Source organism: Crotalus tigris, unplaced genomic scaffold, assembly GCF_016545835.1.
Source record: "Crotalus tigris isolate CLP2741 ecotype Arizona unplaced genomic scaffold, ASM1654583v1 scf7180000019068.10715455, whole genome shotgun sequence".
In the NCBI taxonomy this organism is placed as follows: domain Eukaryota; kingdom Metazoa; phylum Chordata; class Lepidosauria; order Squamata; family Viperidae; genus Crotalus; species Crotalus tigris.
Window position 1 is genome coordinate 3193598 of NW_024097358.1, and position 16703 is coordinate 3210300.

At 40.4% G+C, this 16703-nt stretch overlaps 1 non-coding gene across 1 annotated transcript; it reads right to left on the minus strand.

Annotated features, from left to right (window-relative positions):
- Nucleotides 1–741: 741 nt before the first annotated feature.
- Nucleotides 742–901, minus strand: LOC120315282. Its single transcript, XR_005558640.1, has one exon. It is a non-coding gene; the product is annotated as a U1 spliceosomal RNA (small nuclear RNA).
- Between the last annotated feature and the right edge of the window lie 15802 nt (nt 902–16703).

Consider the following 16703-nt stretch of genomic DNA (forward strand, 5'->3'; position numbering starts at 1 on the left):
CTAAGGCGTGAAGGGCCTGGGCTGTGTTTAATCACCCTCTTTTGTGTATGGCTAAATGATTGTACAAAGAGATAAATCCACAGTGAGGTCAAAGAGGGAGGCATGGGGCGATTAACCCCCATCACCTTTTACTCAGGAGGGCAAAGGGTCTGATTGGAACCGAAGGCATCAGCAGGCCCCTCAAGCAGTGGCATGGAAGATAAATCGAGAGATAATAATCACAACAATAACAGCAACTTGTGGAATTGAGAATCAATGGGATCTCAACAACTACAAAAAAAAAAAAAACCCAGCATCTCAGCCATATTTTTAATATATTTTTAGTGTGGCTTTTTGGCCAGCTCATATAGCATCTTCACGAAAGGGAAACCCCAGGTTGAAAGGCAGAAATAGTTGTGTGTGCTCTCCTGTACGCATCTAATAATAATAATGATGATGATAAAGTTGGAAGGGACCTTGGAGGTCATCTAGTCCAAACCCCTGCTCAGGCAGGAAACTCTACACCATTTTGGACAAATGGCTGTCCAGTCTCTTCTTAAAAACTTCCAGTGTTGGCACATTCACCGCTTCTGGAGGCAGGTAGTTCCACTGGTTAATTGTTCTGACTGTCAGGAAGTTTCTCCTTAGTTCTAGGTTGCTTCTCTCTTTGGTTAGTTTCCATCCATTACTTCTTGTCCTGCCTTCAGGCACTTTGGAGAATAGCTTGACTCCCTCTTCTTTGGGGCAGTCCCTGAAAAAATTTGAAAGCGTGAATGCAGTCCCCCACTACCACAAATTATGCAGTCGAGTTTTCTGCATTTGGGAAAATCGCAGGGGTCAGCACACCCGAAGTGCAATGGATGAGCCTCACCCTGGGAAAACCTCCTTTGTGATCAAGGTATCTCCCCTGCCAGGTAAGTAATGTATGTATCTTAAAGAGGGGAGAACCTTCCCCCCCCCTCAAAATAAAGGAAGGAAAATGGGTCCCGCTCTATGGCATTGGGAATTATAGCTCAAACGTTAAGAATAAGGGGCTGGGGGAGGCATTACATTCAGTGGAACTTTGAACTACAGCATTTTATATTATTGGATGGCAGATCTCACTTTGAATCACCATCCTATTTGCTCTGCCTTAGATGCTCAAGATTACGGCCTTGGATATATGTCTGTGATGTACTTCTATGTTTGAATGAAGCCATACTTCCCTTAACCGTGGCTTGTTGAATAACCACAACTTGAGACAATGGTCAATTTAAACAGTTTTTGCAAGGGTAAAGGCTGGGGTCATAGCAAGCACTTAACCTTTAGGGTTATCCTATTGAGATAAGAGCCAGGTTTTCCATAGCATGTTTTCAGAGATCTCTTTGGCAAAGTGGAAACCGGTATGCTAATTCACCATTTTGCCCTTTTTTTCCTATTTGATAAAAGAGAATATTTGTAGCTCAGGGTTGAACTGAGGGGCCCTGGATGTGCTCTGAGCTTGTTTGTTTTCCTTCTTTCTAAACTGCCCATCTCCCTCTATGTATTGATGATGTTACCTAGTTCGGTAATGAAACCTCTGCAAGAAAACAACCAAGCTCAGAGAACACCAAGGACCCCATACTCTTTTCCATTCAATGGACAGACAGGACCAAGCTATTTTTTCTTCCTTATTCATGCAAGTAAGTCCCTTGCACAGCACAAAGTTTACTCTTTCCTTGCAAACAGGTCCATAATGTCACCCAATTCTCTCTCCTCCCCCCCCCCCCAAATTTGGCTCTTTCTCCCTTGGAGCTTAGAACCAGGTGGCTGTGCCTACAATTTATTCTGATCACTGCTTTTACAGGCAGAGCAGGAGGAACTCTCTTGAATCCTTGTCCACCCTGCATCTTTATTTATTCATTTATTGAAACAATCAATGTGGCTGCCCATTTTGAACAGGTAACCCTGAGTGGTGAACAAACAAGACAATGCAGAAAATTTCAATATTATAAAGCCGGAATAAAATGAAGCAAAGGGAAAATAACAATAATAAAAGCACCACATAAATAACTCACCCATACCAAAGCACAGCTATAAGATGCCATTAGTATCCTGGTCTTAATGCCTAAGAAAAATGCTAGATCTTCATGACCTTACAGAAAACCATTAGAGTTGGGTGAATGGTCATGCAGACAGCTAAGGAAAAAATGTTATGCTAAGCAATAGTGGGTGAAGTATTGCCTGATTGGGCTATACGTCAGTGCCAATGTTTAAGGAACCCCTGGTTGACTGGCATAAAAACCCTTACCTTACACCGAATTGGGGATTGCAACCCATGCTCAATTTAGCATGCACATTTTGTTAGCTTTGCTGTTACTTTAGCAAATGTAGTGTAGCCCAGGTATGAAATCATAGAAGATTACATAAATTGAGGATGATCAGATTTGGTTAATTGATTTGACTCAGATTTGTGATCCTAATCTGTTTTTCTACTTCCAGATTGAATTGGCTATCTCCAGTCCTTGAATCCAATCAATTTCATTCAAATTTTCTAATATGTTCAGACAAATGCTGCCATCTGCAGAAAATACCCAGATCATTCAAACCAATTTGACACAATGCTTCAAATCAATTAGTCTATTGAAGAAATCTGATTTAAGAGTTTGAAAGGCCATCAAAGGTTCAGTTTAAGAACTCATACAGCCCTAGAATGATAGCCCTCTCTAAGTTTCCCGTTTCTCTGTTTGATCTACTCTGTGCTTTTATATTTAATAAATTAAATGTTGTGCGTTTTGCAAAAGGAGGAAGGAAGGAAGGAAGGAAGGAAGGCCTATTCTTTTTGAGAAGCAACAGTGTATCTGTTCAGAAATAGGAGGAAGACTGTTAAGAAAAATGGACATCATCTGTTGGGATTTTGAGAAAGAAAAAAAGAAGAAGCCACACAACTGAATTTGACTCTGCCATGTCTATGTGCTTAACAATTTTAATGTGTTGGTTTTGTTTTTGTTAATTTAGTCTTGTTTTTCTTTACCATAACTGGCCATTGATATAATCTGCCTTTGGTATAAGGGAAAAAAAAGTAATGCATTTTTAAAAACCAGGATGTGGAGAATCGGCAGATTTAGGCTCAATCTCTCAATGTTAAGGAAGAGCTGCCATCTCCTGTTGATTGCTGGTAGTTTTACTGTAAATTCAGTGGTCCTTTTTCTCCACTGGCTGTATCCATCCCACAATTTATAGCCAATTTCAGTCTGTTTCCTCATGAACAGACTGATCTTGAAATTAATCCGTTTTGTTGGCAATGGATTCCGCCTCTAGAGACCAATTGACAATTTCACTCTTCATATTTTACCCTCTTAATTCATAGGCAAAAGGAGTGACAAATAGAATTCAGAGAAGAACATCCATATTCAGTAGGCAATACTTTTACCAGCAGGGAAATTCAAAGGAATATGTCCTCACTAGGAATCTATCTGTTCATTAAAATAATGAGTATATTCGCACATGCTATCAAACCATCGTGTTTTTAATCATGACTTGCTAAACAAAGTATGGCGACTTAGTGTGCGTAAGACACCAATAAACCACTTTATTGATTGCATTCCTAGACTTCATAGTAAACACTGAGTTTGAAAATGCCAGCATGGAATAGGTTTTTCACCCCATGCCTCTAAGAGCAGAGCTATGATTTGCCATCATTAGGAGAGAACCACCTCAACAACCATACATAAGCTTTGAAACTCCTTGCTTAAGCATTCTTGCTTAACTTCCTATCAAGTGTTCATTTTCTCTGAAGCCCTTCCATTTCTGCTTGGCCCTCAGCCAGTTGTAATGGAGTATTATTCTAACAGATTCCCAAAGAAATAATTTTCAGTGTAGTTTTTTTCCTGTGGTTTTTTTTTCAATGAAACAGGGAAGTTAATTTTTTTTTCCAAATTTCTACACTGCTCAGCTCACTGCTCAGCTAAGTAATTCTAGGCAGTTTGCAAAGTTATGCACCTTTAAAGTCTTCAGTGGTTTAGTTTAGTACATTGACTGCCAACTATCTACTCCTACTCTAACTCTGAAATCACTGTCCATTTTCAGAGGGCACAGAAACTGCAATTTGCCTGAAGCCAGAGAGGCATGGCTAACAAACCATAAACAGATTTATTTTGTTTACATACTTGGTGTTTTGTTTTCTGGTTTGTTCCTAGAGGGTTTTTTTTTTTTTTTTTAAGAGTCCTCAGACTGAAGAAGATACTAAACAAACCAAGGATGAATCTGTCCATGGTAGGTTAGCCACATCCACTCACAGGAGAGCCCCCATAGGGTCAGTTGAAGCAGTGTCTTCTAGCACGTAGGAATTTACCCAGATTGTGGCTTACCATGTTGTTCAAACACACCTGCTCTCAGGAATAGCACACTGTAACAACAGGGACTTGCATATGTGAGATGGCATTTTTCTGTGAAAACACTACATTTGGAGAATGAACGAAGATTGCCTAAGGTGCACTAGAGGTATTATTTTGGGGGTGTTTTTGCACTTCCAAAACATTTACATGTCTTTACAAGTTTCCTTTTTAAATAGATTTTGAATTCTATGTTAACAACAGTTTTAAAAAAATGTATTTATGTACACCTTCCAGCCTCTTTCCATTATGGGGCGAAGCATAAGACATCTCCAATGAATCTGTGAATCAACATACACATACATTTATAGTCTGGAATATTCAGCTAGCTTTTTGTAACCGGTTCATCAAATGTGAGGTTTTTGACAAGGGGTTCCAAATCATAGCAGCTTAAAATGCACCCTTCAGATTTCTCCTTACCTACCTGAAACACCATTAGCTCATCCCTCTGGATCCCTCCTCTGCCCCCCCTTTTTTTCCTTCTTCCATTTCTTCAGAAGGAGAATAACCTGTGGTATTCCCCCCCTTTTTTTCCTCAAGAAACTAATGGACTCCTTAAATAGCAAAAATTGCACCCTGTAATTAAGATCTTGCTTTTTAAATGATTAATCATTCTAACCCCTTTGAGCAGCATCCCACTTACTTCTCCTCTCACATTGAAATGCAGATCAGAGGAGTGGGGGGAGGAAGAGAATTGTTGCTAGAAATTGGGAGAGAGCACTTAAATCCCTCACAGCTGTCCTGTTTGGGGGTCTCTCCAGCTGCCCAGTTATCGGAAGGCCTGATGGATGGGACTACCTCACCCCAGCTATATCTCATCTGAGCTTCTGCTAAAAAAAAAAAGGGGGGGGGGGAGAATGTGATCCACCAATCAGGACTCTCTTTCCTTACCCGGAAAAGTTTATCATACAGGTACATCATGAACAGCAAGAGCAAAAGATGAAAAGAACACACAATATATAACATTATTTTGCTAGGATCGTTCAATTCTTCCCCCCCCCCCACTTCCCTGAAATAGAAGAAGCCAATATGTCGTCTGTGGACACCTCAGTTGACATCTGTCAGGCTCCCTGCCCCCTGACATTATTTTAATTAAAAGAGTCTTTTAATTAAAAATAATAATTATTGAGAAGCTGGCAAAGTGCCAGTTTCTGGCATCATCTTTATTTACCCGATTATCTCTGAGTTTCACACAGGCCTGATTGGCATATTTAGAACATTGACATGGAGGGTGGGGGCTTTGTTTGGAAGTGTGCCCAGCTGCCTCCCTCTACCCCCCCTTCCAAAAAACCCCAAGGAGCATCATGGGAGCTAGCGAGAACAATCACCCAGAGAATGGACAAGCCCAGATGACCGTTTGCTCCAAATAACTCCATTTATTCACCCCTGCTCAAGAAGATGGACCCCAAAAAAGGAATTTGTCTCAATGTAAGGAGGCACTTTTCCCATTAGTGTGTTAACCGCTTTTGGCCCTTGGATAGTTACATAGAAAAAGGTGTTTCAGATAGTCTGGATATTTTTACCTGATGTGACAGAGGTACTTGTTGGCATGCAGCTCAATGACTTGCAAGTTTGCCGTGGGTTGGCTTCACAGACTTGATTAAGCCCTGATACGCCTTCCTATTAACCCTAAATATGTCCTTGATCTAGTATTTATCATTTGCATCTCTTTCACTAGTGTCTGCTCTCAAAATCTGCTTTCCAGTTTTCTTCTCCCCATTGCTTGTTTTCAAAGATCGAGCATGGCATAAAACTTCTTCTCCCAATTCATTCTTTTGAGGAGATCACCTTGGACTGCCTCCAGCCTTCACCTGAATAATATAGGAGCTCCAGTCCTGAACATGTCAAAAATGCAAACTTTGCAAATCATGATTTTTATTTATTTATTTATTTATTTTCTTCCCTTGACAGGCACTCAACTCCTCTGTGGGAATCCTTTCTTCCTGGTGGAATTTTAGCCCTGAATCCTCTTGTCTTTATTTTTTTTTCTAGCTAAGGTGCAGGCCTTTCAGTTCCATTGTGACTTGACCTAAGGTGGCAGGGTTGGTTCTCCACAGCCCCCCCCCCCACAGCCCCTACCCCTTATGTGGTCCAAATGATGATTCTTATGGGATGTGGGAAGAAAGGAGAGACTTTGTCTTCCTCTCCCAACTCTGACAAACAACATCGTTGTCCTTTTCTATTCAGGATCTTCACACGGTTCAAGTCCCAGACATCATACACGCTGATCTAGACTGAATCAATGCCAAATCAGTATGCAGAGGTGGAATCCACTTGGCAGTGGATTAGCATAAACACTCTAGGAGGCAAATAGAGATACAAACATCCACTGTGTGCCATGTGGAGATGCCTCTTTGTTAGTTGGCGCTCCCTCTCTCTCTCTCTCTCTTTCTCACTCTCTAAAGTACAGACAAAGTTGCAGACGTCTGTTAAATGTCAATTATGGCTGGAAAAAAAAGATGTCTGCTCAAGGCTTAGTTTTGCCACAGAGATCTTTAAAAAAAAAAAGAAGAAGAACGAGAGACTTAGGCTAGCCAACAATGCATCTGGCAAGCAAATGTGGTGGTTATAACTCTATAAAGAAGTCACAGACTTAATGGAGGCTGGCGGGAATGCAAATGAATAAGAGAAGAAGCTTTCAGAGAGGCAACCCATCTTGTCTTTTAGAATTTGGAAAAGAGTGGAAAGGAAGAAAGAATAAAAATAAAAAGGAAGTGCAAGAAAAAAAAATTAGACTTCCTTCAAGGGCGAAAGGCAATTGCTTATACATTGGGATGCTCTCACTGATATCAGTTGTCCTGCCTTGGAAATCTAGGAATAAATTGAAATGAATTGGAATAAATCTAGAGGGCATCAGAATATTTGGATATCACCATTATCCGAATCACTGTTGAATTGAAAGCTAAAGAGGACATTAATTGAAACCTCAAGACAAGCTTGGAGCAACAATTCTTAACCACATGTCCCGTTTCAAATATAGAAACAAGCGCAATTCCTTTATTTTTGATGGGGGTTCCTCCAATCAGAATTATTCAGGATTTTATAAAAACCAACAAATTAGACAAATATATATACATGACTAGTGGCGATCTTGTCCTGATATCGAAAAAACTGTTGTCTGGTAGTGACCGAAACCAACCTCACATTTTGGAGAGCAGATGATGCTTTATTTGAGTGATGTTTGAAATCATTGTTCTTAGACTACTCTATTTTCCTAACTTTCTACTGAGTTTTCCATTCAGGAAACATGTAGGTGAGACCTTGCATCTTCCTACTTGAATTCTGATGGAGGATCCAGGTCATTCCATTTCACCCGTGCGGCTTCTGAATCAAAATGTGAGGAAACAAGTAGGCATCTAATAATTATATATTCATAGCACGAAAAAGAGGGACAGAGAGCACATCTCCTCCTGTCTGGTGACCAACTGAAAAATTCTCCTGCACTTTTCAAAACTATTTCTCATTTAATTTGGCTGAAGAAAACTTGCTTTCAAATTTATTTATCTATTTATGACCCCAAGTGTTATGCAGTAACTGTGCACTTCGTAGTGGATAGTGATGGAGGTATATCCTATATTTCACTGGGCAATCCATTCTTGGTGGTGCCTACAGCAAACTGTGATGATATCAGAATGACAAGTGCAAGGTGATGTCATCAGATCCAATATATGCTACAATTATGTCCTAATAACTGGTACGAGAACCTAAATCTCAACTTTTGTGTGATGAGACAAATTTCATCACTTGCCTCCATCCAGTAAGCATGAATCCACTGCCTCTTTAATGTCAGCTTGGAAACCTCTCCCTTTCTCCTCAGCATGGTTGGCTTAGGAATTCTGGGAATTGAAGTCCATGAGTCATAAAAGAGCCAAGGTTGCCTATCCCTAGTCTAGGAGGCTCACCACTTAGAACAGGAGGACTACTATTCCAATAAATCTCAAAGTAAGAAAACAGAATGGAATCCATCCCTGTTGGCTTTATTCAAAATCATTGATTGATTGATTGATGATTGATTGATTGATTCGTTCATTCATTCTATATCTTGCCAACATCAAATAATGGATTCCCATTTTTTTTTTGAATACCCACAGAAGATTAGGTTAGAAAATTGATGGAGAAACTGGCAAACTTGATCTGTTTAGTTAGGGAAAAAAACAATACAGACTTTAAAAAAAAAAGGCTGGACTTTTTGTTGAAAGTGGAAAAGACTGAATAGATGATTTATGAATTTGAGGTTTAAAAAGGGTTAAAGAGGGAGGGAAACAGGTAAAATGAAAACTGCTCAAGAGAAAAAAAAGGGGGCAGGAATCATAATTCTATTTTTTCTTTTTTCACTTTTCTTATCTTTTTTTCCATTTAATTTTCAATACTTTTACTGTATTCAAAAAAATCTAATCCAAAAAGCAAGTACAAATTGGATAGACAGATGTTTAGTGTTTGGGGAATAAGATGGAAAAGGAAAGACCTGTTTTGCAGAGGGGGGGGGAAACACTATAAAATGGCAGGGTAGATTATTGCAGTAGAGTAGGCTTGAGCCCAATCCATGTCCTCACCCATTTTGTTTCTTCAGATATGACATTCCCCTCCCCCCATTGCACATAAAATGTTAAATGTAGCTTTTATCTTCCAAAGGTTCCCCAGAGCTCACCTTGTCATCCATTTTCAATCTGAATTGGCAGTTGAATATGGTTTGCAGTGCTAATCTGGGTGGTTGTTTTTTTTCTTCAAAGGAAGGATTCATGGAAAAAGATAGATGGAGTTCAAACTGCTCACTTATCCATAATTAGCCAAGAATATGCAAATCACATTAATCCAGGTCAGACAATTTTACTAAATGATGTGAAGTTAGAGAACGAACGGGTGATTCATTTGTTGTCCTCATAAAAACTATTAGTTTTTTTTTGCAAGGGGATAGACGGGGGAAAGAATGTTAAGTTGATGCATACATAGACACAAAAAGTGGTGCATTTGTATTGTGTTTTGATCTGATTTGCTATTTCTGAGTTTAATTATTATGGTTCAATGTGTATATATTGGATTTGGCATTTTTATGGAGTCCTTCCCAAGGACCTGGGATGCGCAAATGTTGTTTGATGGACCAGCACTGATGATGTTATCTAGTTTGGGTAACGAAACGCCAGCAAGAAAAACCCCAAGCTCAGAGAGCACCAAGATCCCCTATTTCAATCTTCAGCTACAAATATTCTCCTTTATTGATGATATTAAAGGCATTGTGGAAGGATATAAGCTGTTCCAGGTGAAGCTGCCTTTTACAATTGACCGATGGTGATTTTGTCAAGGTCAATGATGTTGAAGTGGTGCTCCATTGTTATTATTACTTTTTAATCTCACCTTTTATATATTATGGTCAACTCAAAATGGCAAACAATCCTAATTTATGCCATTGAAATGATCCTGGTGTCTTAAAAAGAATGAGGAAAGCGTTTGCTTCTCGTTTTCGTTATAATGATTATAATCACTATTTTTTTTTCTTAAATAAGAAATGGTCACATTTCAAAGCAGTTTTTTTCCTCTTAAAACCAAGATCTTCTCTGGAATTGTTATTCCCAGGAACATACTAAGGCTTGAAATACACTTGAGAGGGAAATGGTTGCATCTTTACAACTGGGCATGCAATATTGAAAACTCTGTGAAAATAGTGCCCCAGAGATGCTTCATGCCTTTTCACACTACTGCTGATCCCTAAGTCCTCTAACAATACCCTGAGTTGTTAATGCAGTGGGAAACTCCATGTTTGTTTGAATGGGACTGGACAAAACAGGTGTCCTGTAATGGAACATTTATCACCAAATCCAGCAAAACTGTGAGACAGATCAGCCAGCATGTTTTATGACCACTGGAGAAGGGTAAATGAAAGAATCTTGTCTCCTTATGCAAATCTTTGCCTCTCTCGCTACACCCCACAACTCAGAGAAGGTCCCAGAAAGAATTTCTGTTGCAACTATTTGGGTTGGAAGTTGAGACGAGATGTTACCTGCCAATCAAATGCCATTGAAGGAGGAGAAGGTGGTGGGCGGGGGGGGGGAGCACCCTATAAAACAAGTTGTTTGGTCTGAATCTCCTTATCCTGTTAACCTGAGGCCGGGCAGTCTAGTCCCCGGCCTCCAAGTGTGGGCCTCACGCCACTTTGCCTAGCAACAAGGCAAAAGAAAAGGCCCATTCTTGTCTGTGAAAGATTCATCATTTGGGGCTGAAAGTGGTCCCTCCCCTCTTTCAAATACTTGTCAGCAGGGAGAATACAGCTTAGATACGAAGCTGATCAGATCATAGCTAAGCTGTACTCTTTTGCTACTAAAACTGCCAGCAGACTTTCAAACAACTTCACAGAGAGTCTGCGTATGTTATGTCTGGAAGGGTGGTGGAGAGAGGCCCAGAAGACAATAACGTCTGCTGGAGACATGTTTCAATTCTTATTTATTCCCCTCGGTGTCTGAATGTCCAGATTTCAGAACCCTGGGTGAAAGACAGGGGTGCAGCTGAGTTATTTGACACTTTGGGCATAATGAGTTGATGAGAATGACCTCTGGATGCACATAGCATTGCAGAGGTGAAGCCAACAACTCATTGGGAGGTAAACAGCATTTGGTCATAGAATGCACACACACAAACACACACATACACACCATATGCGTGTGTGTGTGTTTGTGTGTGTGCAATCTATGACAAAATGCTGTTTATGTCCCAATGAGTTGTTTGCTTCACAACTGCAATGCTATGTGTATGTTTGTGTGTGTGTGTGTGTGTGTGTATGTATATGTATATGTATACACACACACACACACAGTGTGAGCATCCATAACTACATCCAATCAGATTCAATATTTTTTTAAAAAAAAGTTAGAAAAAGAAAAGATGCTGAAGCAGCTAATGAAATAATTTTGCAGTGACCTTTTACATCCAGGACCTATTTTGAACCTATTGACCCAAAGCAATCCTAACCCCTGTAGTATAAGTGAACTGATTAGATACCACCAAAAATATATCGGACCTGCTTTAGAAATCACCGGTGATAAAATTACCTTCTAGATCCTGTTTTAAATAAAATTTGAAGGCAACATTGAGGTACTCTGGTGTTATCTGCAAGGATACTCAAAGCAGTTGATGACAAACTTAATATGTGATGTAGCTGCAAAAATGGTCAGTGTGATTTTAGACTGCACAACAGTAGCATCTTTTTTAAAACACAGCATTGGTCATGCCTCACTCTGAATATTGAGTATGAAGAAATCCGACTTGGCCTTGCAAATAAAAGCACATGTTTTTCTAACCCTCCACTAGCTTTTTACTAGCTTGCCTCTACATAGAACAGGATATGGAGGAATCCATAAACTGATAATTATGAAACTAAATGCAAATAACAGTGCATGAGGGTAAGAGTAATTGCTAGGATCTTTAGGAAATATGTTGTTTTTTTTAAAAAAAACAGCAAATGCAGCTTTGCTTGTTTGTTTAGGGATTTAAATCTCCATACTCAGGGTATCTAATATTTAATAGTATGTAAATCCAGTAAAAAAGAAGCATGTCTCATGAGTTCTTATGGCATTGAGAGTTGAAGCAAGATGTCATGTGGAAAATTGCTCAATAGGCATATATGTCAACTCAACTGAATAGCAGGAACATTGAAAATTCTCTGGAAGCTGCAGTTTGTGATACCTGTTTTACTCCAAGCAGAAAGAAAACCCATGAGTGGATTGTCTAAGGATATTCTCAGTCATCCAGGTCATGGCTGTCCCAAAAGTGCTTTTTCAAAAGGCAACTGGACTTCGTTTTTCCTTGAAGACATTTCACTTCTCCTCCAAGAAGCTTCTTCAATTCTATCCCCCACCATTCAGTCAGAACTGAAGAAGCATCTTGGAGGAGAAGCAAAAAACCAAGGAAAAACAAAGAAAGTCCAGTTGCCTTTTGAGAAAGCACCTTTGGAACTGGCTGAAAAGAATTTTGGTAACGGAAAAAATATTTTTATGACCTTCCCAAGCAAAGAGCTGTGCTCGACACATTTGTGATCAGAGCCGCAAGTAAACAAGTGAAGAATTATACCATTAGTGCTCATGGCCACTAAACTATACTAAACATTACTTCAGTATCATTCCTGCCATTCGCTGAGCTCACAACAGTTGCCAAGCAGGACCATGGACAGCACAGCTGTGGAATTGTTTGGGACATTGTTTGCAGGCTGGCTGAGGAATTCTGCACAATGGAAGGCCACACATCCTAAAGCTGATGAGGTTGAGAAACATTGGTGTAGACCAGGGGTAGGCAACCTTGGCTCTTTTATGGCTCGTGGACTTCAACTCCCAGAATTCTTGAGCCAGCCATGCTGAGGGGAAAGGGAGGTTTCCAAGCTGAGCCACGCTGGCTCAGGAATTCTGGGAGTTGAAGTCCACGAGTCATAAAAGAGCCAAGGTTACCTACCCCTGGTGTAGACAAATTCTGTCCCTCCCAAATAGACAAGCCAGGACAAGAGGAGTAGATAAACTCAGTTTCCCCTACTCTGTGTCCTAATTTAGCCAAGAAACCCAAACCCCCTCAGCCCACATAAAACTACACTATCACTCTATAGAAGGCTGCTACTTATCTTTACCTCATGAGAGGATCACTTCTGGGAAACAATTAAAAATAACTAAACAACTAAAATGCTCCATGCATTACAGAGGAAAAGAAAACCCTCACAATTCCTTCGCCACATCTTTAAACACCAGCTTCATCCCCAGTCCTGAGAACGCCATGCTTCTCTCATAGTACCACATGAATAAAGCAAGTTGGGAGAAGAATGGATGAACCCCAGTGTCCACTCAAGCAGACAATTTGGCTAGTAAACTGACATAATTACAAGGGATGGAGAGGAGGGGGGGGAAAGCAGGCCTCTGTTGCTTGTGCTTCGGAGGGCTTGGCCCCCGCTGGGATACTTGGACGTTTTGTGAGACTGTGGCTAGGCACATTAGAAACCTTATGTCCTTTTCAAGAGCTCAGAGTGATAGGCTGCCTTAATCTGATTACAATTTTTTTTCCCCTAGAATTCTTTCAGAAGATCCTGGAATGCTTCGTATACGCGTGGAAATCGGCAAGCACAGACACAGATATGGTGACAGGCATGGTGGCTAATGTGTGCTTAGGAATGGACTTGGCTTCTGGATGGAGAGTGCATACATCCCTACCTTCAAGTATGAGTACTAAGTAAATCTGGCCTGTGCAGGGCATATAACTATATGAAAATATGAAGAATGGTTGCTGGAATTGGGTATGCCTAGTTTAATGAAGAGACGGATGAGGGGGGACACGATAGCAGTGTTCCAATATCTCAGAGGTTGCCACAAAGAAGAGGCAGTCAAGCTATTCTCCAAAGCACCTGAAGGCAGGACAAGAAGCAACAGATGGAAACTAATCAAGGAGAGAAGCAACCTGGAACTAAGGAGAAACTTCCTGACAGTGAGAACAATTAACCAGTGGAACAACCTGCCTCCAGAAGCGGTGAATGCTCCAACACTGGAAGTTTTTAAGCAGAGACTGGACAGCCATTTGTCTGAAATGGTATAGGGTTTCCTCTCTGAGCTGGGGGTTGGACTAGAAGACCTCCAAGGTCCATTCCAACTCTTGTTAGTCTGTTAAAATACAGTTATGCAAACATATGCCCTTCCTGACAGTAACACATACCATACAAAATTTCAAGGATGAAACTATGAATCTAAAGCACCAAATGTGCTGTGGAACTGCAAGCCTGGATAGACAAGCAGCATTTCATAAGACGTTCTTGTAGATATTGAAGGTGTGGCTGCCTAGAATCACATTTGTGAAGACACATGCAGATAGACAGAGGTGACCTATTCAAAATATAACCTGTGCAGTGAATATAGTGAAACAGGGACCACAGACAGACGTGCAGATAGATAGAGCCAGTGAAGCAAGTACAAAGTGAAGTGTGATTTAAAATTCATCTATAGATAGCATCAAAGAGTGAAAGGAATACAAATAAAGTAAGAATAAGCTCATACTTGGATTCAAGGACTATGCTGCATTTTTCATGGGTTGACCTTTAAAAATGGATTCTTTAGCTACCTGCAAAAGCAAAGCAATTGGAATATGGCCCGTCTATTCCATTCCAATTGGATTTTGGACCTAGACTAAACTAAGGGAGTGTCATAGCCTACCAAAGTTCAATAAATAAATAGCATCAGTATTCAACTGGAAGCAATTTTGGTTTTCCCACCACTCTCTAGATGCAAAGTTAGCTGGAGAAGCTTGTGGGAAAAATAAGAGTGGATATCAAAACCTCTTTTTAAAATAATAATAATAATAATAATAATAATAATAATAATAATAATAATAATAATAATTACATGGGTGTTTTCACTGTGCTACAAGGCATATCTTCTTCAAGAACTCTGACTATTATTTCTCTGTGCAATAAAAACCCCAGATGGACACTTTACCAAGGGTTTCCTCAAACTGTATTTGGCTTCCTTAACACCATTTAGCTGCCATCCTACTAATTTCCCTGAGATTAAAACTCCTTGGAAAAGGATGGGGCAATATGTTTTGCTGCTTAAGGCAAAGAAAAAAATGTTGCTGATAATGGAAAGGGTCCTCCTTGAATGATGCTGCCACTGTGCCTACTCTAACATTTGGATGAGAGAGAGAGAGAGAGAGAGAGAAGATGGATGGAGAGAGAGAGAAAGAAAGATTGAGAGAGAGAAGATAGATGGAGAGAGGTAAAAAAGAAAAGATAGATGGAGAGAGAAAAAAGGGAGAGAAGATGGATGTGGAGAGAGAGAAAGAGAGAAAGATTGAGAGAGAGAGATTGAGAGAGAGAGAGAGAGAGAGAGAGAGAGAGAAGATAGATGGAGAGAGGAAAAAAGAGAGAAGATAGATGGAGAGAGAAAAATGAGAGAGAAGATGGATGGAGAGAGAGCGAAAGAGAGAAAGATTGAGAGAGAGAGAGAGAGAAAGAGAGAGAGAGATGGATGGATGGAGAGAGAGAGAGAGAGAGAGAGAAATTGAGAGAGAGAGAGAGAGAAAGAGAGAGAGAGAGAGAATCCTACATGTTCCAAAGCAGTTAGCAAAGCAAGAATCAAGAACAGATGAATCCTTCAGCAACTCATTTTTCTACCCTCTACCACCACTTCTGCATCACCCTTGATAAAGAACCTAGAAGAAGAAAAAGAACTGTTGACCAAGACTTCTGGTCATTGTTCTCTCTCTCTCTCTCTCTCTCTCTCTCTCTCTCTCTCTCTCTCTCCACCCCTTCTTTAAATCAAAGTGATTGCAGATCAAGCCAAGCCAAATCCTCACTTATCTTGACAGACGGATCTCCTTCATCCCACCTCCCCATGCTACGCAGAGGGGACACTCCCAGCTCGGGAGCCTTTGCCTTTGTTGCTTTCCACTCCCTCCCCATTTCCACAATGCCAGCAGTCCAATTAGAACGGTGTCTCATGTGCTTCCATCTTTGCCGACAGTTAATTAAGATGCTGCTGCTGGCAGCTGCTGACAAATTCCAGGAACATGTGATAAAGAGAGACAGGTTTGGGGTGGGGGTGCACTGGCCCCTCTTTCTCCAGCATAGAAAATGAGGGTGTTGTATCCCAAGGGCACACAAATGGCTTACATCCAATTCGTTCCTTGGGTGTGAGAATATAAGCAGACACCATTGAGAGCAGCCGTTAAGAAAGAAAGAAAGAAAGAAAGAAAGAAAGAAAGAAAGAAAGAAAGAAAGAAAGAAAGAAAGAAAGAGAGAGAGAGAGAAAGAGAGAGAGAGAGAGAGAGAGAGAGAGAGAGGAGCTTCAATATACAATTCTTTTAAAATGTGCAAGCAAGCCCTAATATGGGAGAAAATCAGTGCCCTTCCTTAGGAAAATTTGTGCAGTTGAGAAGCATTAAGTCATAAGCATCACTAGGAATGTGAACATTTGCGTTGCTGGAAAAAGGCCTTACAAAAGATGTAGCTGGATTCAGACCCTGTGCTAAGGCAACCATTATGGTTCTTGCAGCATTTCATTTCCCACAACACATCAAACCCCAGACAAGTTTTTTTATTACCCAGCATGACTTCTGTATGTCATTGTTAAGTTTTGTTTGGTGGCCACTGTCCAATGAAGAAGCAGGAGATAAAGCTTTAGCAAGGCCACACCTGGAATACTGCATCCGGTTTGGGTCACCACGTTATTGGCTTTGAGACTTTGGAAAAAGTGCAGACAAGACCAACAAAGATGTTTAGGGGCCTGAAGGCTAAAACATGAAGGACAGTTGCAGGAATTGGGTATGGTTAAAAAAAAAGAAGGATCAGGGGGACATGATAGCAGTTTTTCAATATTTGAAGGACTGCCATAAGGGAGAGAGGGACAACTTATTCTTCAA